The 27,817-nt window shown below is 40.1% G+C and overlaps 1 protein-coding gene across 9 annotated transcripts in view; it reads left to right on the forward strand.

Annotated features, from left to right (window-relative positions):
- Window positions 1–27,817, forward strand: part of RBM47 (RNA binding motif protein 47) — a 144,526-nt gene that overhangs the window by 74,887 nt on the left and 41,822 nt on the right. The window lies entirely within an intron of this gene.

The raw sequence follows: 27,817 nt of genomic DNA on the forward strand, positions 1-27,817 counted from the left end.
CCCCAGTCGTGGCAAAATGGCTGGAAGAAATGATTGTTTTACAATTAGAGGAAACTTCCTTCCTGGGAAAAACTTCACTGTGGCTTTGTGTATTTAGGCAAATGGGACTAAATCTAACAAACCGTGGAGCTCGAAAGACATCCAGTGCACCCAGAGGACAGCACGTTGGCTTCCTTGTGTGTACGTGTATAGAAAATTGAGTTTAGCAGAGAGTCATTTCACTACCCTGACCACCGGAAGTTTGTCACTTTTGACAGGAAATTAACTTTTTCTGTCCTCTGAGATTTTGGGACAGAAGTAAAAATACGTGCTTTCTACTAAGTGCATCCCATAGATACACATCGATTGCTTCATCATCTTCTGACCTTCTGCGGAACCACTTACATTCACAATAGAGACCCAGGACCGGGAAGGGGCTCCTACGTCATTCCCACTGTCGCTAAAAGAGATCCGTGCCATTTGAAGTTGGAAATTTTATCAGAAGAACATAAAGTCTCTGAGAAAACATCTAAAAATAAACCACTTCCAGATACTTGTCATTCCTCACTTCCCTTTATTTCACTGAGAAAACCCTTCTTCAGTGCCATTTCTTTGTTTAGCTTTTTCAAATTTCAAGTCTCAAAGATCTATATGGAATCGTAAGAAACTGAGATCACCAAAAGCTATATTTATACCTCTTGTTAGGGGTTCTCACAGTTACATGATGGTTGGCTGGTAGATCAATTCACATCATCAAATTAAGCCCTGAATAACTTGGCCATATCTCTGGCATTCTAAACTTTGCTGCTATTACATATGATATGGCAGTAATGCTTCTATATCAGGCTGGTTTTATAAGGCGTATAAGTGAGTCAAGTCTCCACAAAGGTGGTGGTTATCTGTTCCTTCTGTCCTTTAGACCGTGAGCTCTTGTTTCGTAACATGTCATGAAGGTGAGCTCTCTGGGGACCATAATGGGCCCCGAATTATGTGGTGGTTTGCATCGTGCATAATGTCCAAGGAGTCAGGGTGGTTTGGGCCTGGACAGAACTGTCACGCACGGGCATGGATGGGTGGCAGTCTTTCCAGGTGACTGTGCCAGAAGCGTCACATTTGTGTATGCTCAGGTCAGAGCTATGAAGGCAGCATGGAGGAATCGTCATAAAGACTTGGGCTACGTGGGCTACTTTTGTTTGGGTCGGATGACTGTGTATATGTTAGCTGAGCAATGGCTGAAAACCCTTCACCTGCCTGGTAAACTAAGGACTTAAGTAAGACACAAAGCAGTGCTCGCAGCAGCCGTAACTGGTGCCGGTAAGTCCACCAGGGCCTCGCTCGGTGCCTGTTGGCTCTTGGTTTAAACATCTTTGAATCCAATTCCAGGTTTCTCAGTGCACAGTAAAGCAGAACTCGTTTCCTCTTAGTTAGCTAATGATCATTCTCACTCTGGGCTAGGGTCGCATCTCTCAGTTCTTAAATGTCACTCCTTCTAGGTGACCTTCCCAACCCCCCTAAATTAGGTCCAGTATTTCCCCCTTTAAGATATCACACTTGTTTTCTGATTATGAGTATCTCATTCACCACCGTATTTCCAGTGCTTAGCACATGTTAGGCATTCAAAAAATGTGCACCAAATGTATGAATACATGAATGAAAGAAAGTAGATGAGAAAGACTGGGGTGGTTAGAAGCAGGCATGCAATAGTGAAAAATAGCCCCAGAGAACAGGGAAGGGGCAAAAACTCCGGGCACCCAGGACAGGAGCAGTGGCCTTTGGGGCTGTCACTGCATTTCAGCCCAGCTCCACCACGTACGTTTCTAAGGGTAACTTTGGTTTGCCAAGAAGAATGTGCTCAGTTGCATCTGTTTGAAATAATAGTGAGGACCACAGATCATTTTAAAGATTTTTATCCAGGAAAGCAGTAGTGTTTTTTTCTTACTTAAATGGTTAAATTTAATTATTTAGAAATATATGACTAATGCTTTATTCTTATAATTATGAGGTACCTGTGAATATGTTTCTGACTTGTGTAAATGTAAAAAAAGACTCAAGAATGTAAGAGAAAAACCTCATGTAGTAAGATTAAGTTAAATAAGTACTTTGAAAAAACGTTATTTTAAGCATTATATATTGAGGTATAAAGGCAGTAAAATGCACAACTCTTGAGTGTATAGCTTGATGAATTTTCACATGTGTATATACCTGTGTAACTGCCAGTCAGACCAAGGTACAGGGCATTGTCAGTGTCCCAGAAAGCTCTCCTGTGCCTCTCCTCCTTGTTACATACACACACACACACACACACACACACACACACACATCACAGTGGCTTCTATCACCATCAATTAGCTCTGGCTGTTCTTGAACTTCATAAAAATGGAATCATACAGTATGTGCTCATTGTATCTGGCTTCTTTCACTCAACCTCATGTCTAAGACATTCACCCACATTGGTTCGTGTACCTATAATTTATTCTTTCATCGCTGCATAGTATTCCTTTGTAAGAACAGGCCACAATTTAATAAATTTGGGAGGAATTAAAAACATGAGTGTATGAGCTGAAAATCATTCCCTGTGTGTGCCAGCTCTTCAAAGTTAAATGATCTCATAAAGGGTGGGATGGGAATGTTATCCCCTGAAAGGGTGGAAGGAGAGCAGTCCATTTCTGGGCGTGTATTTGCTAAGCGCTCTGCATGCCCTGTTCATGTAAACTGGAACCGTTGCCCATGGAGGTGATTGCTACTGTTTTGCAGATGAGGAAACTGAGCCTGAGAAAAGATTCATGACTTCACAACTGGACTGAACTAAACACACAAGTTGTTAGTTACAGCAGACGGAGATCCAGTCCTGGCAAAGACGACGCCAGGTGGCTGCTGAGGCCGTGCCACCTCTTAACACAGACTGGGCTGGAATGCAGTAGTGCAGGCTTGTGTCTCTCCCCTGTCCAAAGCCTGACATTGACCTGACAGCTCTGAGGTCATCGCTCTCTCTTTCCCTTCAGAGTGTGTCTTGTTTTGAAAAGAAGGCTGTTTGTGCATTTTATATTCTTACCTTTCCTTATGAATATGTTTTTTGCTTATGAATAATTTATTTTCAGATGCACACGGTACATTCTAAAACTTGTATTTAGCAACTTCTGAAGTTTCTCTTTTTAAAGATCAGGTTGTAGTACCTATGCATCAAGAAATATGCAGTCACTGTAGGAAAGGTAGGTGAATTTCAGGTCAGAGTTGCTGAGAAATTTTCTGGGAGGCAAATGTCAGGTCTTTCGAAGTGGGGTTTGAAATACGTCCAATCCCAACTCACAGAGGCTCTGCGTACTGACCCGGTGGGTGTGCAAGTCTCTGCTTCAACTGAACGTCTCAGAAATGAACAAAGTTTCGAAATGTCCTTTTTATAACTACCCTCCTCGATTTTCCGTTCTACAAATATATGTATTCACAAATATTCTATTCTTACTTCAACAGTTACCAGACACTGAAGTTAAGAACAAACTGACAATAACCAGAGGGGAGGTGGAAGGGGATAATGGGGGGAAGAGGAGGAAGGGTTTTCAGGAACATGTATAAAGGACACATGGACAAAACCAAAGTGGGGTAGGATCGAGGGTGGGAAGTAGGGATGGCTGGGGTGGGGGGAGTAGTAGAGGGAAAATGGAGACAACTGTTCTTGAACAGCAATAAAAAAAAAAGTTACCAGACACTTACTCAGAGTGTCCTTCATTTAGAAAAACCAAAGGGAGTATATACCTTTTATATTTTTTCTAGTTGCGAATGAAAGAAGTGTATGTTTTTAACTGCGCATTAATATCATTAGGCACATCAGTGTGGCCAGACCATCTTTTCAGGGAGGCTGCAGAGAAGCTTATTAGCCCGCCCTTCGCCCAGTGGAAGACAAGAAAATACCCTGATAGCATCTCAGTCGCATTTTAAGCTTTGTTATTTTCACAGTTAGGAGGAAGCCCCTTTTATATGGGATGCTTAAAAGCAGTCATGGAAAAGGTTTGATTTGATTTTTGTTAAGTTAATGAAAAACCATGGGAACAATACCTTGTATTTGTATACTTTTAAAAATATTTTCTCAAATAATTTTTATGGTTACCTTTTTAAAAAAAATTCTCAGGTGTTAAATACACTCATTTCGTGTATCAGAAAGCGGAAGGAAAGACACTGTTCCCCATGGCACTCACTTTCTCCACAAATTCACTCAATTCAGAACGTCTGGCCGTGGCCGTTGGGACAGAGAGAGTGCACGGCTGTCTGCACGCCCTGGGCGTCCAGTGGTTTTCGTTTGCCTTCCCTTGAACAGGGCTCCCTGGAAGGGAGTTTGCACATGTGAGCGGAACTGGAGTCCTCACAGGGAACTGAAGAGATTGAACGCTGTCGTGTGTGACTTTTTTTCCTTTAAGGATGGTGAAAGGTCAACATTTAACTTAGCCATTGTTGGAGTAGGTGCCGCCTCTGCGTCAATCACAAATGCAAACTTGGACTCTGAGTAGGAACAAAGGCTTTCATTCTGCTTTTCTCACAAAATGGCTTCTTAGTGTAAAGCTGTGGAAATGCCCACTCTTCCATTTTTAAACAAAAATACTGCAGTAGCTCACGCCTACAGCCCCTGCTGTTGTGTGATAGTAGATACGTCAGAGAAGGTAAGATCCTAAAATGAGGGTGTAAAACCTGGGCATCTACACGCACACACGTGATTGAATATAACCCCATTTATAATGTGACGAGGGCTTTCCTTGCCCCATAAAATGAGAGGGATGAGTATTTTAACTGGAATTTTCAAATGAAACGAAGTTCATAGAAAAACCCAGCAGGCTCTGAGGGAGCAGGGTGCTGTGAACCCTAGAAATGCTTAACCCATTCCATTCATCACACTAATGGGATTCTGTCAGAAATAACGCAAAACAGAGGAAGTCCTCTGAAGAACACCCAAATGTCCACCAATGATGAGACGGTTTACAATTTTAAATTTAATTACCTGTATTTCCATCTCATCTCCTCTTTCTTCCCTATGGTCTTTAATAAGAAATCCTCTACCTGACTGGTGTGGCTCAGTGGATTGAATGCTGGCCTGCGAACCACAGGTCACCTGTTCGATCCCCAGTCAGGGCACATGCCTTCGTGGTGGGCCAGGTCCCCAGTAGGGGGTGCATGAGAGGCAACCACACATTGATGTTTCTCTTTGTCTCCTCCTCCCTCGCTACCCTGTCTCTAAAAATAAATAAATAAAATCTTAAAATTTTTAAAAATCCTCTTACTATGGGGGGGGGGGGGAGAGAAAGAAAGAGAATATATGTGTGTATATTTCTCCGCTTTCCCCCTTTGTTTTGTATGGGGGGGTGAACATGGATTTCTTGTATTATCAGAAGAAGCATACAAAAATGTTATTTCTAAAAACAGTTACTGAAATTCAGAGTCATCTGCTGGCACATGCACAAGGTAATGACAGTAAACACTGTCCAAGGTGAAGGGCAGCAGAAAACAGTGACCATGGGGAGGTTATTGACCTTCCAACTGTGTGTACGGCCAGTAGGACTTTTCAAGCTCTTGGATCCTGAGCTTTTTCAGAATGTCCAGGACTGGCATTACTTGTGCGCACATGTGCCCCTCCACTCCTCGCTCTCCCAGAGGCAAACCTGCAATTCGCCTGCCACGAGTAATCCTCGTGCATGATCTGAAGTACACCTTCTCCCAGTTCCTGTCCCCTGCTGCTGCTGGCTGCCAGCACCAGCAAAAATCTCTCCAGACCTCACCTCCATCCAGCCCCTCCTGCTTTGAGATTGTCTTGCAGGGAGCATTCGCCTGCCCAACGCAGACTCATCCCACTTCTATTACATCTGTTCTGCCCCCTCAGCCTTAGGTTCTGACTTCAAGTCTTTGTAGTTCTTGTTCCAAAGACAAGGAGTGAACGATAAGGGGAGGTATAAATATCAGATTTTAGTCACTGGTAGGCCTGTTCAAGCTTAACACATTAAACATTTTCAAATTCCGTATCACCGAACACTGACCGATTCAAATGCAGTCATTAACCTCTCTCCCTGCCACTCTCCTCCCTCCCCACCAGAGAGATGGGAAAATACCATCTAGGCTGGGGAACACATTTCTCAACAACTCTTGGGGAGTCCAGTTCACTTCTTCCTTCGTGCTTGACTCCCCCTCAGTTGAGAGCAGGGTGGATTCATCCAATGAAGCTCTCTGTATTCCTTTTTCTGAAGAGTAACAAGGACCCATCAAACAGATATGCTTGGGGAATATGTCGACAATGGTTACAATACAATAGGTGATTTGTCCAGCTTGGCCTCCCCACCCAAGAAGCCAGACAGGGAAACCTGCTTAAAACTTTTTTTTTAAAGCTTTTATTTATATATTTTTAGAGAGGGGAAGGGAGGGAGAAAGAGAAGGAGAGAAACATTGATGTGTGGTTGCCTCTCACGTGCCCCGCACTGGGGACCCAGCCCACAACCCAGGCATGTGCCCTGACTGGGAATTGAACCGGCGACCCTTTGGTTCGCAGGCCAGTGCTCAATCCACTGAGCCACAGCAGCCAGGGCTGCTTGAAACTTTTATCAAAAATAATTACAAAACACCCAAACTTGACCTTTGTGTATGTTCATTCTTATGAACTGATTGGCCAGAATCAGGGATTTTGCTGTGGACCATGTTAGTGTTTAAGACTATCTGCATGGAAACTTTTGAATTGGGGGAGGTGATGTGTGTGGAAGAGTTTATGTGTACATTGGAGCTTATAGTGAAGGTGTATTATGTAGTTGGTAGGGGTGGTTTTGGGGGTTTTTAATGTTGGTGTTAGGAAAGGAATTCTGCCTCTGGGGAGGAAGAACTAAAGACTGAAAGAAGGAACATCACTTCAGTTACTAAGCATCATTTAACACTCATTGACTCTCTATTGAATCTTGAAAATGGTGGCTAAAAATTTTAAGTGCACGAAATGGAAAGGGCATTGATTGCATTAGCTCTCCATCCTCTACCAAAGTGGATACATTTCTAAGACTTAGTGGTCTAATTGCCCAAAATCTCTGTCCAGGAGCTATCCTGTGAATCTAACTAGACTTGTGTTTCCAATGTGGTAGCTGTAGCCACATACAATGCAACTATTTCAATTTATTTTTAAAATTAAATGAAATAAATAACTCAGTTCATTATTTTCACTAAGCACATTTCAAATGTTCATTTGCATGTGCTTAGTGGCTACTGTATTGGATATTGCAGATGTTAAATGTTTCCCTCATCACAGAAAGTTCTCTTGGGCAGCAGGATCTACCTGGGGTGTCCAACCTGCGGCCCATGGGCTGCACGCAGCCCAGGATGGCTGTGAATGCGGCTCAGCACAAAACATTAAATTTACTTAAAACATTATGAGATTTTTTTGTGTGATTATATGTCACAATGTATTTAATGTGTGGCCCAACACGACTGTTCTCCTTCCAGTGTGGCACAGAAATGCCAAAAGGTAGGACACCCCAATAGACACTTGTTTTTAGGACCTGACAATATGAAGTATGGGCTGTGCATCCCTAACCCTCTGAAGTTGGAACTGTAAGCTGCTGTGGGGTTTTTGTGTTTTTTTTGACATTGTGAAATTCAGTGAAGAACGTAATTGTTACCAGAAACCAGTTTAAATATTGACCTTGCAGACATTTCTTCAAAAGTTAGAACTTGAAATTTGTAAACAAGTGAACCCTGCATAAGAGATGTGGTATAGAACCAAAGAATGTCAAGGACCCTGGTTCATGTTTTCTGTGATGGATTTGTTCCTGGAAAGTTGTGGTTAAAGGGAAACCTAGTAAACCGAGTTTTAAATGTATTGAAGAAGCATAAGAGAACATTGGGTTAGATCACTTTGTACAGAGAAAGATTACATAGTTAGAGGACCTAACACACCTTCCAGTTCATCTGTTTGGTAAATTCAGAAGCTTGTGTACTGCGTGGTTATCTTAGTAAGGCTGAGCTCATTAAGTACAAAATTAAAGTCAAGTAGATGAAAAGCTTATTGGTTATATTTTCCTTTAAGGAGTTTTTCTGGTTATATTTCTTAATGTCACAACCATAGGTGTTAGAAATGTTTAGGCATAGGTAGTAGCTGTGGAGGGGTTTCTTCCCTGAAGGTGTTTTAAGGTATTATGCCATCTTTATATAAAAAATATTTATTGATAGTTATAATTATACTACTATGGAGTTTGCAAACGAGATTTATTGAATGCTTGAATGAATGAATGAGTGCTATCTAATTAAAATGACTAATCTGTTGATTCTAAGACCTGAAATTATGACCTGAGGATTTCTAATTCATTTAAAGGAGTCATTAGAATATTTAAAATTTTAGTAACAAATTGAACTTAGATTCACTTGAATTTTAAAAAAGGAAATCTGTTGTAATAGCACTTTACATCAATCACAGAATATTATAATTTCAAATTTGTAGGACTAGCCATTTGATTTTTGTAGTTTCAGTATAAGTGTGTACTAATTGACTTCAAAAGAACGTTTAAAAATTCCAAATATACATTGAAGTTTAAAGGGAATAAATATCATAAATTCCAATATGCCCATTACACAGATTTAATAGCTAGTATGACTTTGCTACACTGTGACATCATTTCCTCCCTCTTCATTTTTTAAGGTTTTTTTAAAAAATAAAGACATCTGTCATTTTTATTTCTAGTGCTTTAATATGCATCTTTAAAAATACGGAGATATTTTTATATAGCCACAATGTTATGACCACATCTAACAAAATTAACAGTAATACCTTGTTAATCATTCCCCAGTTCACAAATACTTACAAGTTGTCTTAATTTCTTTTTACAGTTGGTTTCTTCATTAAGGCTTACCGGACAATGCTTATTTTAAGTCTCTCTTTCACTAGCATTTTATTATTACAATGTCAAACATACAGCAAATTTGACTTTTACAGTGAACACTCATATACCCCCAACCTAGATTCTGCCATTAACACTTTGCTGTATTTGCCTATCACAGATCTGCCCATCAGTCCGTTTCTCTATCCACGAATTCATCATGTTTTTTGATGACCTTCAAGATAAATTGCTGAACATTAGGACACTTCCCCTAAAATGCTTCATTAACTAAAGTTCAGTATTTGTTTATAATTTCTTAAAGGTAAAGTTTGATATAATGAATGCACAAATCTTAGCATACACTTACTGAGCTTGAACAAAAGCATGCCCTCATGTAACCCAAACCCCCATTGATAAGGAACATTACCCTAGAAAGTTCCCTCCATGCCCCTGCCAAGTCAGTCCCTGCCCCTGCCCCCAGTCAACCACTGATCTGAGTTTATTCCTGTTTTAGAATTTCATATACATTCACTTAGTATGAACTCTTCTGTATAAGACCTCTTTTATTCGCAGTAATGTTTTATGCTAATGAGCTAGTGAGCCATGATGTTGCATGTATCAGTAATTTATTTCCTTCTGTCACTGAGTAGTATCCCATTGTGTGACACATTATCACAGTTTGTTTATCCATTCTTCTACTGATAGACCATGGAGGTGTTTTGAGTTTTAGGCTATTATAAATAACACTACTGCAAACATTCTTGTACAAGACTTTGTGAGCATATGTTTTTATTTCTCTAGAGTATTAACATACAGCATTACTAATCACCTCCATTATTATGATGTTTAAAAACTTCATCTAACTGGGAAAAGTCATCATACCCCATTGTGAAGAGCATGCCCATGAAATTGCAGTGTTTCATCAATAGATTGGAGCTTTAAAGACACTTGATTCTAAGGACATTAGTGGGCTCTTTAGCCAAAAGAAAATACAGTGCCACTTGAATTATAAATTAATTTGGAATCAATCATAAAATGAATTTTACATGAACTTTGGATTGGGAGAAAGGAATTTTGACCTTTCGTCCCAGCCCTACCTCCAACTAGTAGCTTCGTCACCTTGTGAAATAATCCGGTCTCTACCAGGAAATGAGGTGTTGAGCTAGATGATCTCTAAGGTGTGGTTCAGTTCCTCAGACATTTCTCAAGTCTGTGCTAAGCTTTGAGGACACAGATAGGAATAAGGTAGATCTTTTGGTCTACAAGGTATTCACACCACACAGGTGCTAGATGGTCTTCTCCAGCTATGAAGGTCCATTACATCGCTGATTCATTATGCACCTCCTCTTGGGCAAAGCACAATATAGCCAATAGATGAATGCGTGGATGGAAGTAACATCAAGACATTATAATATGTCTGTGGTCACCGATTTATCTGTCACCAGATCTAATGCAAATACAATGTGCTGTCTGCTGTAGTAAAGATTCAGTGTGCTTGGGAACCAAAAGAGGGAAATGATTAAGTAAGATGGGATTCTGAAGTTGTAACTGCTTCCTCATAGTTTTTAGGGAGAAAAGAGTCTAAATAAACAGCAAGGTCTTACTTCATTTTTGTTTTTTCTAATTGAGGTAAAATTAGTATAGAATGTACTAGTTTCAGGGACACTACATAATAATGTGAGCTTTGTATACTCTGCAAAGTGATTACCGCAGTAAGTCGTTACCATCTGTCACCACAAAACTGATGCCCTGCACCCGTCTGGGTCACTCCTCAGCCCCTTTCCCCTCTGATAACCACCAGTTTGTTCTCTCTGTCTCTGAGTTTTGTCGTGTTTGTTTTGTTTTTTAGATTTCATGCTTAAGTGAAATCATATAGTATTTGTCTTCTCCTTCCTGACTCACTTCACTTAGCGTAATGCCCTCAAAATCCATCCATTTTGTAACAAGTGGCAAGATTTTCTTTTTTATGGCCAATAATAATCCACTCTATAGATAGACCCATTACGTCTTCTTTATCATTCATCCATCAATAGTATTTAGGTGGTTTCCATACTTTGGCTAGTGTAAATAAGGCTGCAGTAACCAGAAGGATGCGTACATCTTTCCATGTTCTTTGGATAAATACCCAGAAGTGGAATTGCTGAGTCATGTGGTAGTTCTACTTTTACTTTTTTGAAGAACATCCATACTGTTTTCCAGAGCAACTGCACCAGTTTACATCCACACCAGCAGTGCATGAGGGTTCCTTTTTCTCCACATCCTCTTCAGCACGTTATTTATTGTCTTTTGTCCTCGATGATAGATATTCTAACAAGTGTGAGATGGTGTTTCATGGTGGTTTTGATTTGCATTTCCCTAGTAATTAGTGATGTTGAACATTGCATGTGCCTGTTGGCCATCTGTATGTATCTTTGGAAAAATGTTTATTTCAATCCTTTGCCCATTTTAAACTCAGTTGTTTTTTTGCTATTGAGTTCTTCATGTATTTTGAATAGTAATCCCATATTGGACATATGACTTGCAAATATTTTGTCCCATTCAGTTGGTGGCCTTTTCATTTTGTTGATGGTGGCAAGTTGCATTTCTGATGTAGGAAAACTTCTCCGCGCTATTTCCAGGCACCTGAAAATTTAAATAAATGACATATTTTAGAATCGAAAGGCCTTCTTGTTCATAAACAAGATCCGTATGCTGTGGATCTTAAATTTCACCCACTTTGATTTAATTTTTAATGACCATGGGGTGTGTTTTTCTGTTTGAAAAGAGTTTGCATTGCAGTCCCCCCTTATTTATGTGGGCATTTAATAAGTATTTATTGGGTACCTCCTATTAACATAGAGTATGAGATGGTAATGCCACGTAAAAACGGACTAGGCCTTACCTGCAGCTAACTGCGGCAACCTGCTCCGTTCGGAAAAGATACCCATCACAGCCCCATTATACATTGTGTTAGAAAAGAAAGCCTCTGTTTATGTGTGCGCGCCTTATGTTACCTAGCGATTGAAAGCCATTATTTCAATGCCATCCTTAATTTTTGATAGTAAGTTGTACTACTGTTTGCTTTCCAAGAGTCCCTAAGGAGAGGTAGCAGATTTACCAATAATTTAAGTATATTCAGAAAAGGGAATTTAAGGAGGCATCCATTTTAGGTAATGTTGTCATGTGATCTGTATTACTAGAAGGTTCACTGCTGATCATATGCCCAAGCCAAGTGTGTACTCACCAGACGAAGCAAAACCAGCTTGCTCAATGAGTAAGTTCCAATTGAAAATGGACATTAGAGTTTTGAAAGTAGGCTGGTAATAGCTCTTGACATCTGTCTCTGCCGTCTAGAATCAGAGGATCATTTTAAAATAAGGAGCATGTGCCGTTTATCATACAAAATGAAGGAAACTTGTTAGGAATTTACATTCTCTCCGTTTTCATTAGTTTTAAAATAATCGTATAAACTGTATTTGCACATGAGTCCCTTGGGCGATCCCAGTCAGCACGGCTCAGGACAGCAGACGCAGACACGATGCCCACAGGGGACAGGGCCTTTCAGGGGCTACCCTTAGGCTGTAATCATTGCAAAGAGGTGCTGTTCGGGAACAAGAGAATTTTCTGTAAGCTTCCACTACAGAAAGACAGAGGTCTGATCACCTTTCAGAAGTTAAGTGTAAGGAGCTTCTAGGAGGAGCCGTCTTTAATTGGAGTGTCCTTTGTCAGTTTTCTGTTTGAATGTCAGTGCTTCCCTTCAAAGATACGTCAGCCGGCACCACTCTTCTGCTGTGTCGGAACAATGAAATGCCCTTTTCAACAGAGGCAGAGAGGCATAGAGTAAAATTTTACTAGGAGGGAAAATGGCAGCTTCTTAGGAGACCTGGAGAGTATGTTTGTTGAACCGGACAAAAGAATGGGAAGGATGAATGGGTCAGGTGAGATTACTGGGTGACCCTATAAAAACAGACCAAAGAAGAGAGATGTAGCGAGACCCTTTGTCAATGACGACTCTTGGTTGCAAGCGACGGGTACCCAATCCCAAATAGCTTAAGGAATTAATGAACAAATGTATCCCATTAATTTCTATAAATCAAATTAGATGCATACATACAGGCTGGGGCAAAAGTATGCAAAACAAAGGGTTTATTCTTGTATCGTTATTAATTATTGTATTCTTTTCCATGTGAGCAACTGTAAACCTACTTTTGCCTCACCCTGTATATATTTACTTAACCAGAAATTCCAAAGTGTGGACCTTGACTGGATTAAAGGGTTCAAAAGAGGTCATTGTGATTTTATATCCAGGGTCTGGCACAAATAATGCCCCTTTTTACTACAAAATATTTTATTACAAAATCATATCTTGTAATTCTGTAACATAACAATATCACACCCAAGCACACCATAGGACATTTTACGTGAAATGTTCAAATTAAAACTATAAATTACTACACCCATATTATTACCCTGCCAACCCCACTCATGCAGCCTTAGTTCTGCCGAACTGTGTGTGTGTGTGTGTGTATCTCAGTCTATTGTCCTCTGATGGCTTTATTTTTCGGAAACTTCGGGCTTCATTTGTTGATACAACTCCCATTCCTGAGGAAAACCCTACAGCGTTTTCATCACCAGAAAGACTCTGATTCACCCGCGTCTGGGGCACAGAGGGGTCCTCTGTGACGGGGGAAGGTGGATGGGCAGGGCAAAGCAGGTCTCTGCTGTGCTCCTGCTCTTCCTTTCTCAGTCAGCAGGTGCTCCATTGGTCTCTGCTTTAGGAATTCCCACATCCTATGCCGCGGACTCCAGGGTTCAATTACACCATGCTCCTTGCATTTGCGTGGATTTACTGACTCTTAGCATTGTTTATCTGTGCGGCTAAGCCTCTGGATAACTGGTGGAGGTTTTATCATTTCAGTAAGATTTTGCCCTGAGTACACCCAGTGCTTGACTTGTCTCTATTGAGAAACTTTATCATTCGTATTTTATCAAAGAGAAGCCCATTTGCAAGTATCTAGTTGTAGAAATTAGTGTCAGAGTACAGGTCTGATCAGGAAGGAGCCAATATTGCTAACTTTATCTCCCTGTTTTGTTTCAAGAGCAAAGAAGAGCTCCCAAGCAATTTTTGAGGGGACGTGAAGGCACCATGGCATTCTGCCATATATTATGATTATCAAAAGCTCATTTTTTCTTCCCTAGTCATTGGCACACTTGTTGAAAAGTTCAATTTTATATCTCTGTTGCCTGTCACATAGTAGGAGTTCAGTAAAATGTATCAAATGATTGAAGGAAGATTCAAGGATTTTTATTTTGACCATTTTACTGGATGTTTTAATTTGCCAAAATTAGAATTAAAGTTGAAAATTTACAGTATTAACCCCAGAACATCTACACTTTCTTGTTATAATATAAATTTATTATAATTCACATTTTTCTACCTATATATTATAATACCTACACATTACTATATATACTCGTAGATACAACATCTTCAAACGTAAACCCAATGCCCAGCTTTCTTTAGCTGAATTAGGCCTTGATAATTAATACTCTGGCTGGATAAGGGAAGAGCCCTTGCCAGTTTCTTACCTCTCACCAAAACTTACAGTTTTTTCCTTCTAAGTTCCTTGTGGGGAAAGAACTTCACACTGTGAGCACTTGCTGTGTGCCAGCTGTTCTGTGGACACATTGTTGTACTGAAGTCTCACTGCCACACCCTGAGCCTCCTCCTCATCCATTAAGAGAATCGGTCATTCTCTTCCTTCATACCATTGTTACGCATTTATCACTCTACATTGTAATCATCATTCGTATGCATTTCTGTGTCTCTTACTAGACTATGGGTTTTTCAGCTGCAAAGCCTGCATCTTCTTCAGGTGTGTGTTTTCAGTACCCAGCTCATAGTGACAACTCTAGAAATAGGTGATCTTCAGGTTACAAATTTGACATGAGGCTTGCTCAGCCTGACTAAATAAAAAGTGAGAAGGTTAGCTTTTGAGCTCATGTCTCCCAGACTCTAAAGCTTGTTTCTTTCTGCTAACCCACCTTGGGAAAGCAAGGTTGGCTGGAGTGATGAGGACGATGGAGGAAGGGGGAGGGAGAAAGGGAAGATGAGAGTTGTTGCCGGCCGGGGCTGGAAGGGAGGTGAATTAGGCTATGTGGGACTTTTGTCACAGAGGACGCTCAGTGAGCAGCGACCAGAGAAAGCATTTCCTTGGAAAGCTGTGACAAAGAGCTGGGGCACTGAGCTGTTCTCCAGGACATAAAAAGCCTCACTGCCGCACTGGAACATTCCCTGTCGTGCTGTTCTGTGTGGTGAGGTTTTTACCTAGTAGGCTGTAGTGTGAAATGAAATTAGGAAATAACACAGAACGTGAACATCGCAGCTCCCACAGTTGCATGCCTGAATTTTATTTCTCGGACATGATGGTTGGGATAGGAGAGATTCAGGGGAAGCCTTCTGAAGTAGGGGTGGTGAGTGGCAGCATCTGCCGTATGTCTGTTCTCACATGTTTGGCTTTCTTTTTTTTAAATAACAGCTTTATTTGGGATACAATTTACATACCATATTCTTCACCTATTGAAAGTGTACAATTCAATGGGTTTTAACATACTCACAGAGTTGTGCAACCATCATTACAATTAATTGTAGAACATTTTCATCACCTCCCTAGAAAATCCCTGTGCCTATTACCAATCACTTCCCTGTTTTTCCCACCCGCTCTTCCCACCCCTCCTCCAGCCCCAAACAACCACCAACCCACTTTGTCTTTATAGATTTGCCTATCATGAACATTTTAGACGAGATCGGGCACGTTCAGGGTGGTATGGCCGTAGGCCTTATCATGAATGTTTTAAATAAATGAATCCATACAATATATGATCTTTGGTGATTGGCTCTTTCTTGGCTTACTGTTTTCAAGGTTCATCCATGTTGTAGCATGTGTCAGTACTTTGTTCCCTTTATTACTGAGTAGTATTCCATTGTATAAATATATACCGCATTTTATTTACCTGCGTATTTGCTCACCGGTTGATGGACATTTGGGTTGTCTCTACTTTGGGGCTATTACAGTCCTGCTGTGATCATTTGTGTACAAATTTTTGTGTGGTCATAAGTGTTCATTTCTCTTGGGAATGCACTTAGAAGTAGAATTGCTGGGTCATAAGGTAATTCTTATGTTCAGTCTGTTAGAGATTCCCAAAGTGGCTGCACCACTTTACATCCCCACCAGCAGTGTGTGATGAGGATTCCAGTTTCTCCACATACTTGCCAACACTTGTTGTTGTCAGTCTTCTTGACTATAGCTATCCTATTGGTTGTGAAGTGGTGTCTCTTCACGGTTTTAATTCACATTTCTCTGATGACTAATTATGTTGAGCATTTTTCATGTGCTTTTGGGTCATTTGGATATTTTCTTTGGAGAAATGTCTATCTGAATCCTTTGCCCATTTTAAAATTATTTATCTTTTTATTATTGAGTTTTAAGAGTACTTTACACGTCCCTTATTAGATATATAATTTGCAGATATTTTCTCCCATTTTATGGATTTTCCTTTTACTTTTTCAGTCATATCCTTGAGGCACCAAAACTTTCAACTTGGTGAAGTCCAATTTAATTATTTTTTCCTTTTGTTGCTTGCGCTCTTGGCATTATATCTCAAAGGCCATTTCCTGATCTAAGGTCGTGAAGATTTACACTGTGTTTTTCTTTTACGAGTTTTATAGTTTTGGCTCTTAACTTCGTATGATTGATTTATTATGAATTCATTATTGTATATGGTATTAATTAGGGGCCCAACTTCATTCTCTTGCATGTGAACATACAATTGTTCTGGTAGCATCATTTCTTTAAAAGCCTATTCTTTTCCCACTGAATGGACCTAACACCCTTGCCACAAGTCATTTGGCCACAGGTGTGTGCTTGTTTTTTTCTGGACCCTCAATTATATTCCATTGACCTTTATGTCTGTCCCTGTGCCAGTACAGTCCTGTTTAATTACTTAGCTTTGTAGTGAGTTCTGAAATTGGGAAATGGGAGTCCTCCAACTTTGTTTTTTTTCAAGATTGTTATGGCTGTTCTGGGCCCCTTTAATTTTCAAACAGATTTTAGGGTTATCCACTTCTTCAAAGAAGCTAGCTGGAATATTTGGGGGACCGTGTTGAATTTTCAGATCGGTTTGAGGAGACCTGCCATCTTAAAATTTTACATCTTTTATCCAAGAACATAAGATTTTTTTCTGTTTACTTAGATCTTCTTTAATTTCTTTCAACAAATATTTTGCCATTTTCATATTCTTTTTGATGCCATTTTAAACGAAATGAGCTTGTTAATCTCACTTGTTGGCTTGTTCATTGGTAGTGTATAGAAATGCAATTGACTTTTATATATTGGCCTTGTCACCTGCTGCCTGTTGAACTTAGTAGTTCTGATAGTGTTTTAGCGGGTTCCTTAGGACTTCCTACATACAAGGTCATGTTGCCTGTAAACATACGTAGTTTTACTTCTTCCCTCCCAGTGGAGATGCCCTTTATGTCTGCTTCTTGCCTGGTGCCCCTGGCTGAAATCTCCAGTACAATGTGGAATAGATGTGGTGCACAGCGGGTATTCCTGCTTTGCTCCTGATCTTAGGGGGAAAGCGTTCAGTCTCTCACTGTGCAGTGTGAGGTTTTTGTCTGGAGTTGTAGTAGGGTGACACTGGCCTCATTAAATTGAGAAGTATTCCATCCTCTTCTATTATTTGGAAGAGTTTGTGAAGGATTGGTGATAATCTTACTTTAAACATTTGGTTGAATTCACTAGCAAAGCTAGTTCCTGGGCTATTCTTCGTGGAAATTTTTTTTTTGTTACTAACTTAATGAAACCTACTAACTTTACTCATTATACGTCTATTCAGATTTTCTGTTTCTTCGAGTCTGTTCTGATAGTTGTGTCTTCCTACGACTTTGTCCATTACGTCCAGGTTATCTAATTTTCTGGGACTTTTGTTCATAGTACTCCCTTATAATCTTTTCTATTTCTGTGAGGTAAATAGTGATGGTCCCTCTTTTATGCCTGAGTTTAGTTAATTGAGTCTTCTTATTTTCTTGCTCATCCTTCCTAAAGGTTTGTCAACTTTGTTGATCTTTTGAAAAACCCAACTTTTGATTTCACTGATTTTCTTTATTGTTTTTCTATTCTCCTTTTGCTTTATTTCTATTCAAACACTTATCCTTATTTATATCTATTCCTTCCTTCTGCTGTTCAAGTTTAGTTTGCTCCTCTTTTTCTAGTTCCCTAAAGTGGAGGTTAGGTAGTTGACTGCGTAGGTAGTTGACTGCATTGTAATTGTCTGCTTTCTCTGTCTCACAAGACAACTTGTGGGTGTGAATGACCAATGTTGAATGTGAGTCAGTGCCTTCAGACCTTCTCCTTTGGGGACAGAGTGACAAGGCAACCGAAGATATGGAGCCAGGTACACAGAACAATGGCAGAAGCACTGGCCTCTTTCTTTGATGGAGTCCCTATAGCGCTGTGGTTCCAGGATCGCAACATGGGCTCTGGAGTCTGGCCATCTGCACAGGATTCTCTCTCTGCCACTAGAGAGCCTTAATTTACACGTTTGTTAAATAAGAAGAAAGATATGTTACTAACTCATAGTGTTGTTGTGAGGAGTAAATGAGCTAGCATGTGATGTGCTTAGCCCAGAGTCGGTACATGATAAATGCTCAGTAAGGATTAGCTATCGTTATTTTTTTGTGGTGGTGGTTGTTAGGTCGGATCTGTGCTGAGCTAACACTGTGTTAGGTAGGCACAGCGCCCCGAGTTGTGTTTCCATTAGTTGGTACTTCCTTGCCGATCACCCATGACCTCACCAGCATACACTACCAGGTCGACCCTCGTCTGCCTTTGCTACCAGGTGCTGAGACCTATTTCCTCCCAGGGTGTGGCAGCCCTGGATATTACTTTCAAACAAGAGATCCTTTCTCAGAAAGATCACAGACTTCAATTATTTGATCAACCAACCATCCAGATTACAGAGATCATGTGAGAACAGCAGGAAGTATATTTTCCTAACAAATTTGAAACAAACTCAGGATGGGAGTACCATAAACTATGAAAATGGTATCACTAAAAAATTCTACTTTCAGTTTTACAGTACCTCAAATTCTGCTCTTGAGGCGGGGGTAGAAATGTCCTTCTCTGAACTCACCAGAGGAGCTAACATGGAAGTCCTGTTGCCTGGGGCTTCCTGGGGGCAGCACATTCACCGTTGCAGTCCCAGGCGCACAGCTGCAGTTTTGTGCCTCACAGGCATGTTACTTTTACACGGAGAAAAAGGGTGTGGATCAATCCCATTGGGGAACCTTTAGTTAGCCCCCTTTAAAATGTAAATTTAGCCACCTCTAGTTATTTATGAGTGGTATTAGCCAAGATAACCCTCAAACCTTCAAGCAAAGCAATTATTTTATTAACTATAGCTAAATGTTATTACCAAATGAATATAAATATAAATACTTAATATTAAAATAGTAGGCAATCATTATTTTAATCGTGTTACTTGTCTTCCTGAAAATGCAGAATGTTTTCATGTATACTGTATATTTTCCCCCTCCCAACATCTCTGAGGTTATTATAGGGAAATAGTTATTTCTGTTTTACCAATAGGAAGAAGAAATAATATATTCTAAAGAGGTTTTTCCCGACATCTTTTATTTAAAAGATTATGTATAACCAATACTCACTCAATTATTCTGCCTCCCTCCCTCATTTCCTCTCTTTCCCTTTCTTCCTCTATTTTTCTCTTTCTTTAACCATTAAACCTTTTTATCAAAAGCATCACTAAGTAGTAGACAGGATGTGGATTCCCCTTCTTTTCTCTGGCCTCACAGGTACAGAGAAATTAGAAAATACTAGGGGAGAAGTGAAGGGAAGAACTCAGTTTACAAATTGATAATTAGCTTTTTTGGTATATGAATCAAGAAGATGAATTTCATCCAAAGATTAGAAAGTATTTTGGTGTTTGGGAGACTGAATTTATCATGAATAGAAAAAAGCCAAATTAATAACATATTAATATGACAATTAAATTTCATTTATGTCTTCGTACCTGCAGCATGCCATTCTTTTTTGTGTGTGTGGTTTTTTTTGTTTTTTTTTAAATTTTTTTTAATTTTTATTGTTATTCAATTACAGTTGTATGCCTTTTCTCCCCATCCCTCCACCCCACCCCAGCTGAACCCACCTCCCTCCCCCACCTCCACCCTCCCCCTTGATTTTGTCCATGTGTCCTTTATAGTAGTTCCTGTAATCCCCTCTTCCCACTCTCCACAGTGGGAGCATGCCATTCTTGTTCTTTGTGTAGCTGTGCTCACAGATGGCTGTGGAAGGGTGTGAAAGACAGGGCACGTGAGGCGCTAAGGCGACCGCAGGCCGTGGGTTCTACGTTTTACAGTTCGAGTGGCCTGGGATCAGGAGGGCACATCTCTCTCCAGGTTTCTAGTTCCGTGTTACTAATCAGTAAGTTTCATTGGCTGGCTGCTGTTCTCCAAAACTTTTAGGCCACTAGTACTTCAGATTTTTAAAGAATGCCAAGACATCAAGTTAAGCCATATACTGAGGCAGGTATAGAGGGGGGGAAGGTGTGGGGGTGGGTGGGTGGTAGACTATACATCATAACTAGACACAGGTTTTTGACAGGAAAGAAATAGATGATGTAGAGGTGAAATCACTAACCACAAGGAACATCTCAGTTCCTGAGAATTTGATTCATTCTAGTTTCTTTTTTGTATCATCAAGTTTCACCTGCTAATCCTCAGTAAAAGTTCCACTGGGGTATGAGAGAGCTAATAGATGACCCTTGACTCTCCTAAGGTTGCCCATGGTATATTTCCCTCCCTGGGGAGCACAGGGAATCATTTTTGGTGGCTTTTGGAATTTCAGGACCCTGCTGCTCCAGTGGCTCCTTAAAGAAGTTCTGGCGTTGACTTCTGAGATCCGAATGAATCCCTGCCTGTTATTTAGATTTCTACTAAAAAATTCAACTTGAATAAAGTTGAACATGTTTTTATGTTTATTGACCTTAGAATTTTCTTTTTCTGCAAACTGCCTACTCGTATCTTTGCTCATTTATTGGGTTATATATTTTCTTATTTTTGTAAGAGCTCTTACATATTAAGAAAATTGACTCTTGATTGTGTGTTGCAGTCGACCTCATTAGTGGTTGTCTGGTTTCATTTTAGTGACTATTTCTAAGTGCCATTTAATGTTCAGTTCTTGATAGAAAGGAAAGTTCAACTGAAATTGAGATAAATTCTGAGTTTCAACCTTAAACAAGTACGTTTGGTTATTTAATTTTTCAGCCTAATTTTAATTATTAACTGATGTGTCTTCTGGCACATATGTAGGTACATATAAAGAGTCAAAAATAGAGATTTTTAATATTATAATTTTTACTTTTTCATTTTTATAGTAGAACTAAATACCGTTCCTGGTATTCTCTTTCTTCAATTAATCATGATTTTTTTTTTTTTGTAGTTTTACTTCCAATCCATGTGTTAGTAACAACCACTCCAAAGAACTTTAATAAGCAGTTTCTGTTAATCACATGCTTCTATATTTGAGGGCTCTATCTACTTCCTTTTCATAAAAATGTATTTTCACAGTAATACGTATTTCCAATTTTAAAAATTGTGCCTTTGAAAATTATAAGGAGTCACAACACTTACTTTCATTAACACTTCAGATCCGAGTGATTTTCATGTAAGTCTTTTCATAGTTTCACTTGGAACTCAGGAACTGATGACTTCAGTGTGGGCATTTCTAAAAACGTGCTGTTGAAGAAGCTGCTCCATTGCCATTTCTTGGTTTCCCTGGCTGTAAAGCAAAGCTGGAGAAATGAGGGGCTTGTCAAAGCACTGAGGTCTTGAGGCTTGTGTGGATTTCAGATCAGAAGCCTGAAACCCATTAGGTAGAACTGCAGAGGCCCTCACGTGCCCATGCCTGCTAGTCAGAGGTTGTAACTGTTAATGTGGTTTTCCTTCTTCCTAATGGTTTCCACAGTTATTCACCAAACAGCCAAAAAGAGATTGAACTTTGAGGGTTTTGTTCCACAATGATTCTTAATAAGCTAAAATTTCTTATTATGATTTATGTCTCCATGTTAGAAGTCAAAAATATTTTACCAATACTTCGAAATTCTTTTCGGGAATAATTATTGAGCACCCAGTTGAGTGAACGGCCGTGTGCATTCACTGGGCCGGGGAGAGATGCTGAAAGCAAATGCCTTGGGTATATACTTCAGAAGTAGCCATCATCTTGTCATGCCAGCAAAGGACAACAATGTGGACAGACAGACAAAACCCTGACTACCGGTATGTCTCATTTAGTACAAGACAGTCTTTGCGTGTAGGTTTTACTTTTCAAATGGGGACTTAGGGTTTATGTACACTAGAAGTGTTTGCTATTTAGGCAATGTTGTGATGAAACAGGAATTTCTATCCATTTTGCAAGTCTGATTGCAAATGACAAACACACTGTTGCCAAATGTATAAAAAAGGAAGGAATGCTCTAAGCAATGTGGCAGCGAAGTTGTTTGCAGAAAAGTAGATACCTGGGTAAGCAACCTTTTGCAGAAAAGTAGATAACTGGGTAAGCAACCTTTTGGAAGACGATGATCCTAGGGGAGAGTTAGGGAGGAAAACAAGGGTCAGTTTAGAGAAAACAGAATGGTAGTCCTGGGGAGTTTGCATGTGGGTGTGTCTATTGAAGTTGAAAGGAACAAAGGGAGGTTAGGCAGCGGTTTGTAGTCAAAGGTAACCAGAGGCTTGCAGTTCACGATCAAATGCTTGTGGTGTCATGGATGCCAAGGATCACATGAAACTCCCTGCATGGGGTAACTTGATCTCAACCCTACGTGAGGTAGACACTTCCTCCTTCTGCTCTCAGGATGCTTACAGGGAGAGTGTTATCCAGCGGGGAAGGCAAAGGGGTGGAGGTGGGAGGCTGTGCATGCTGAGTGCTAACTCAGAAAGGAAAGGAAAAGGATTGCAGGACTGAATGACTGGCTTAAAGGGAGAGAATGGGGGCTAGAACAAAGAGACTTATTTTATCAAATCATTTAAATTTTTCTGATGATCAAAGTTATATGTGCTGAAGATACATAACATAACTGTATGTGTGTATAATGCTAAAATCCAGAAGTACATAAAATTTAAAATTTTAAATCACACAAATTCAATATTCTTACTACCCAGAGACAACCACTGTCAATGTTTTGTTATATTTTTCTAGTTTTTATTTCCATGGCATCAGTTGAGATCACACGATATATGCAGTTTAATGTACTGTTTTCTTAATCTTCTATAAAACCTTTACTCATGACATTAAATTCTTCATGAATATAATTTGTAGTCAGTTATGTACCACCATTTATTTAACTATTCCTTTAACGTCAAGCATTTTGGTAGTTTCAAATGTTTACTAAAAAAATTCCAAGACAAAACATCTTTGTATATAAACTTCATTTTCTTATTTCTTTAGGAGAGTTCTTTTTAAAAAGATTTTATTTATTTATTTTTAGACAGGGGGGAAAGAAGGGAGAAAGAGAGGGAGAGAAACATCAATAGGAGAGAGAAACATCGATTGGTTGCCTCCCACAACACACCCAACCAGGCATGTGCCCTAACTGGGAATCGAACTGGTAGCCTTTGGTTATGCGGAACAACACCCAACAGACTGAGCCACACAGGGCTTTACAGATACCTTCTTAAAGACATGATTGCTACGTGAAGACAGTGAACATTTTCTAAGGCTCTTAATATGTATTATAAAGTCTCTTTTTTTAAGGATGCTTTTGATTAGTTTGTCTTTCTGAAGACAGACGTTTTAGCATTATGCATTAAAATATTTGCTAATTTTATTGGTTAAAAGTGGTGTTGTTATAATAGTTTGCTTTAATACACATTGTTTGCTTACCAGTGTGACACTGAACATTGTGTTGGGTTTGAAAGTCATTTGTAATTCCTAGAAGAGATGTGTTAAAATATAAATATCACATATGTGTGATGTGAAAAGTAATTGGCATACTTCATTTGTTAACTAACAGGACATCTAATTGATTGAATAATATGTTTTTAATGGAAGAATAGAAAGCAAAGGCCCAGTAGTGTAACTGTGAAGAGTGGATGTACAGGGACAAGGGAAGATCTGAGACCACAGTCAGTGTTGAGGGTCGGAGAGAAGGGAGGTCAATAACAAAAACAGAGCATAGTTAAGAACTGGGTTATGAAGTCCAAGGTGAAAAGAGTATGGACTAGAAGAAGCAGAAAACTAACAGGAAGGATTAGGGTTGAGTTAACGGCCAGACTATGGACAGAGGGGAAAGAGGCCTGCAGGGTGGAGAATGGGGGAAGGGGGGCACTTATTACACCCTCCAACTCGACTTTCTGTGCGGCCTTGGGAGCTTCGCAGGAGTTTTCCAGGCAGGCTCTTATTTATGCCAGTCTTTATTTCTCTCAAATTTGGCAGAGTGTCCAGAATATAGACATTTTGTACAATATAAACCCTACCCCACCCACTCAGTGTATCTCTTAAATTTGTTGTTTTCCCCTTTTAATAATTAAGTCGCTGTGACTTATTTTAGTATAGAATTTTCTTTTTTTTCTTTTTGCTTCTGGGCCCTGAAATCGGTTGTCCAAAGTGTATACATTCTTTTGAATTAAAGAGCAATAAAAAGTACCAGAGAAAACTGGAAGTGGAGAGGACCAATGAGTGCATGCACAATATATTTAGCAGCAAAGTTAAGGACTGAGGGTATTGGTAGCCTAAATCCTAGATTTTTAAAAATAACATTTTACCATGCTGGCTGATGATTAGCAGCAGCCACACTGTATACCTGTTCATGTATTTACTGCTTAGAACTGAATGTGATGCTGTTAAAAAAAAAAAAGTGTTTCCCTATATTATCGACATGATATTGTGGCTCAGGCTGAAAATATTAGTTGCCCTGGGCCCTGGCATCCTGCATGCCATCCATTAAGCAGCTCTGGCAACTCTGCCTTCAAAACACAACTCCAAGTCAACTTCTCCTCTCCTTGCCAGCCCACCAGCACCACTCCAGCATCACCCCATCCCCGGCGACCAGAGCAACCTCCCAGACTACCCTCCTGCTTGCTCTTTTGCATGCCTCTGATTTCTTCTCCACACCGGAGTGATCTCAAGAAAAAGAAAATCACATCACATCACTTCTCTGCTCAGAATCCTGCAATAAGCCCAGCAGAACCCAGAGTCCTATGTGGAAGGCCCTCACCGGGCCCCTGCCCTGCCCCTTTCCTGCTACCCTTCGGATCCCCAAGCCCGATCCCCTGCCGTAGTCTCTCCTTCCTTCACTGGAATGCTTTTTCTCCAGGTCTCCCAACATCCTGTCTCTGCTTGAGAGAGAAAGGACTTCCCTGACCACCCTAACCTAAACAGCCCCCATTCTTTTCCTCCTAGCCCTGCTTTATGCTTCCTCATAGCGTTTATCACTCTCCCCTCCCAAACATACATATTTGCTCGTTTATTATGTTTCCCGACATGATGGGAAGGACTTTGTCCCCCGTGGTCACTGCTCTGTCTAGAACAAAGCCACACACAGCAGATGATCAGTAACCATTTGTTCAATGATTGAGTAACTCATAAAACCGATTCAAAATCGCGTATCCTGCAAAGTTACCTTTTGCTCATAGCAAATTAGGTTCATTGTGTCCGAAGATTTGCCTCAGCACCATTTCATGTTGTTCCTTTCGTCGAACACACACCCCTTGCTAATGTTAGCACCTATTTAAACCGACCAGCCTTGCAACTGATATTTGAAATATGTCCTCGGGTTTCTAGTTAATGCCTTAACCTGTGCTTCCAGATCCACAGCAGCCAGGGTTTTAATCCATTCCATTTTTTTTTGCATGGTTTCTACTATTTCTATATTTCTTTTAAATGTCTTTAGAATATATACTTTTATGTTCTCAAAAAGTAAGAGCTCATTTTAGAAAGTGGCAAGAGAATATGTTCAACAGATAAGCTTAAACAAGAACTGAATCCAAAGATCTTAAGAAAAAAGTGTTCACAGTCTTTTAAAGACAACATAACTTATTTAGTACCTTGCTAGCTATTCAGGCCTCTGACAAGATTCAATTTCCCAGTTGATTAAGGTATCATACTTATAAAATATATTATGGTCAAGGTTAATACTCATACTGATAATACCTAATTCTTGAAATAAAAAAATTAAAATTCTTCAGGAAAAGTTTTGTTTTTTTAAAAATCACAAAGTGAACAGAACAACAACAACAAAAAAACGCATATGTTAAAGCTGTGGGGTTGTGATTGCCCGGGGTTGTGGCCTAATATGACTGTAAATCAGAATGTGGGGTGCCGACTTCTTTTCTCTGTAAGCTTCCCTGTGGGCTCTGGTCAGCCTGATAATCCTGTGTGCTCGACTGCACGGCTCTGCATGACTGCACAGCGCACGGGGCTTCGTTTGCCTTGTGCCTTATCTGTTCTAATTGTTGGACATGCAGCTGTCTCTCCGTAAGGATTATTAGCTCCTGGTTAATAGAGGCCGCACCAGGGTCCAGAGCTTTGACTGCATCCCTCACTCCCCACCCCCCACATCGATGCGCCTTGGGGTTACTGCAGTATTACTGAAAGTACTCAGTAAACACCTTTGGAATGGAAACACACTGTACTCAGTGAATCTAGAATGCTAAGGGGTTTCTGGGGCCATTTTGAGGACATTAGTAAAACACTATTAAAGAGCAAAATTCACATAGTACTTGGCTGAACCACAGACTTGCCGAGCCCTCATTAACCTGACTGCCATTCTGAGGAGGGAGTGTCTGCCTTTACATCATGACAGTGCTGCTGGCTTTTCTCCGGCCAGAGCGGGACACAGGGCTTGGACTCGGCCACGTTGTCTGTGACTTTGTAATAGGTGTCTCCTCTCCACCTATGTCCAATATTTATTCAGAACTTCCTCTTTTAAAAATAGCCTGTTAAACTATTACAGGATATATAAAGACTGGCAATTGCTTAACTTATAAGATACTACGGTTTGCTATGTGAGAGGGGGAAAAGGAACCATTATAAAATCCAGCAGGTTTCTGAGAATCAATGATGAATGCTGCCTAGAAAAGAGGGAGAGTTTAAGAAGCAAATGCAAAGAGAATTGTCTTTAGATTTAAGTTAGATTTTATGGCTTTTTAAAGTTATGGTTTCACTCACCAAGCATTAGAGGTTTTCCTACCTGGCACCAAAGATACCGTCTCCAAAGTTCCCAGGCTCTTCCTATAAGTACAGCGATGCTTGTCACTAGCAAGGTCAGAGAAGTCAGGTGTAGGGTGGGGAGGCCGGTAGAGAGGCAGGTTAAGGAAGAAAGAATTGAGGAAGAAGGAAGAAAGACAATCTATTTATACAGAGCTGGTGAAGAGTGATCTCTACAAGCCAGAGTCCCTGGATTCAAACCCTCACACCTCTGTTTGCTAACTTGTTTGTCCTGGGCAAGTGACTTTATTTGTTGTGCCTCAGTTTTCTCTTCTGTAGAACGGGGCAAGACTAGTACCTATATTTCACCATGTACAATGTGCACTTTTTTCCCCAGATATTTGAGGGAAAAATAAGGATGGTCATTATACATGGGTATAATGATTACATACCATGGGTATAGTAGTGGATGTAATAATCCCATGTATAACATGAACAAAAACATGGGTGTGCATTATACATGGCAAAATATAGTACCTCAGTGTGTTTATGAGGATTGCATGTGTTAATACATGTGAAGCACTTAGTAACAGTGCCTTGTATCTGACAAGGGCTATAGAGAGGAGTTAGTGACAGTCCTTTTATTACAGATGGAGGCGATGAATTTAAGGGAGGATGCTGCCTCGTGACCCCTCATTGGCTGCCTCACACCCTCTCGTCAGTGCTGTATGCAATGACACGGGTGCTTGAAGTCTGCGGGCTCTCCGTGACTGCCCACCTCGCAGGAAAGTAGAGACCACTGGAATGACTGTGCTT

The sequence above is a fragment of the Desmodus rotundus genome, chromosome 4, assembly GCF_022682495.2.
Source record: "Desmodus rotundus isolate HL8 chromosome 4, HLdesRot8A.1, whole genome shotgun sequence".
Lineage (NCBI taxonomy): Eukaryota > Metazoa > Chordata > Mammalia > Chiroptera > Phyllostomidae > Desmodus > Desmodus rotundus.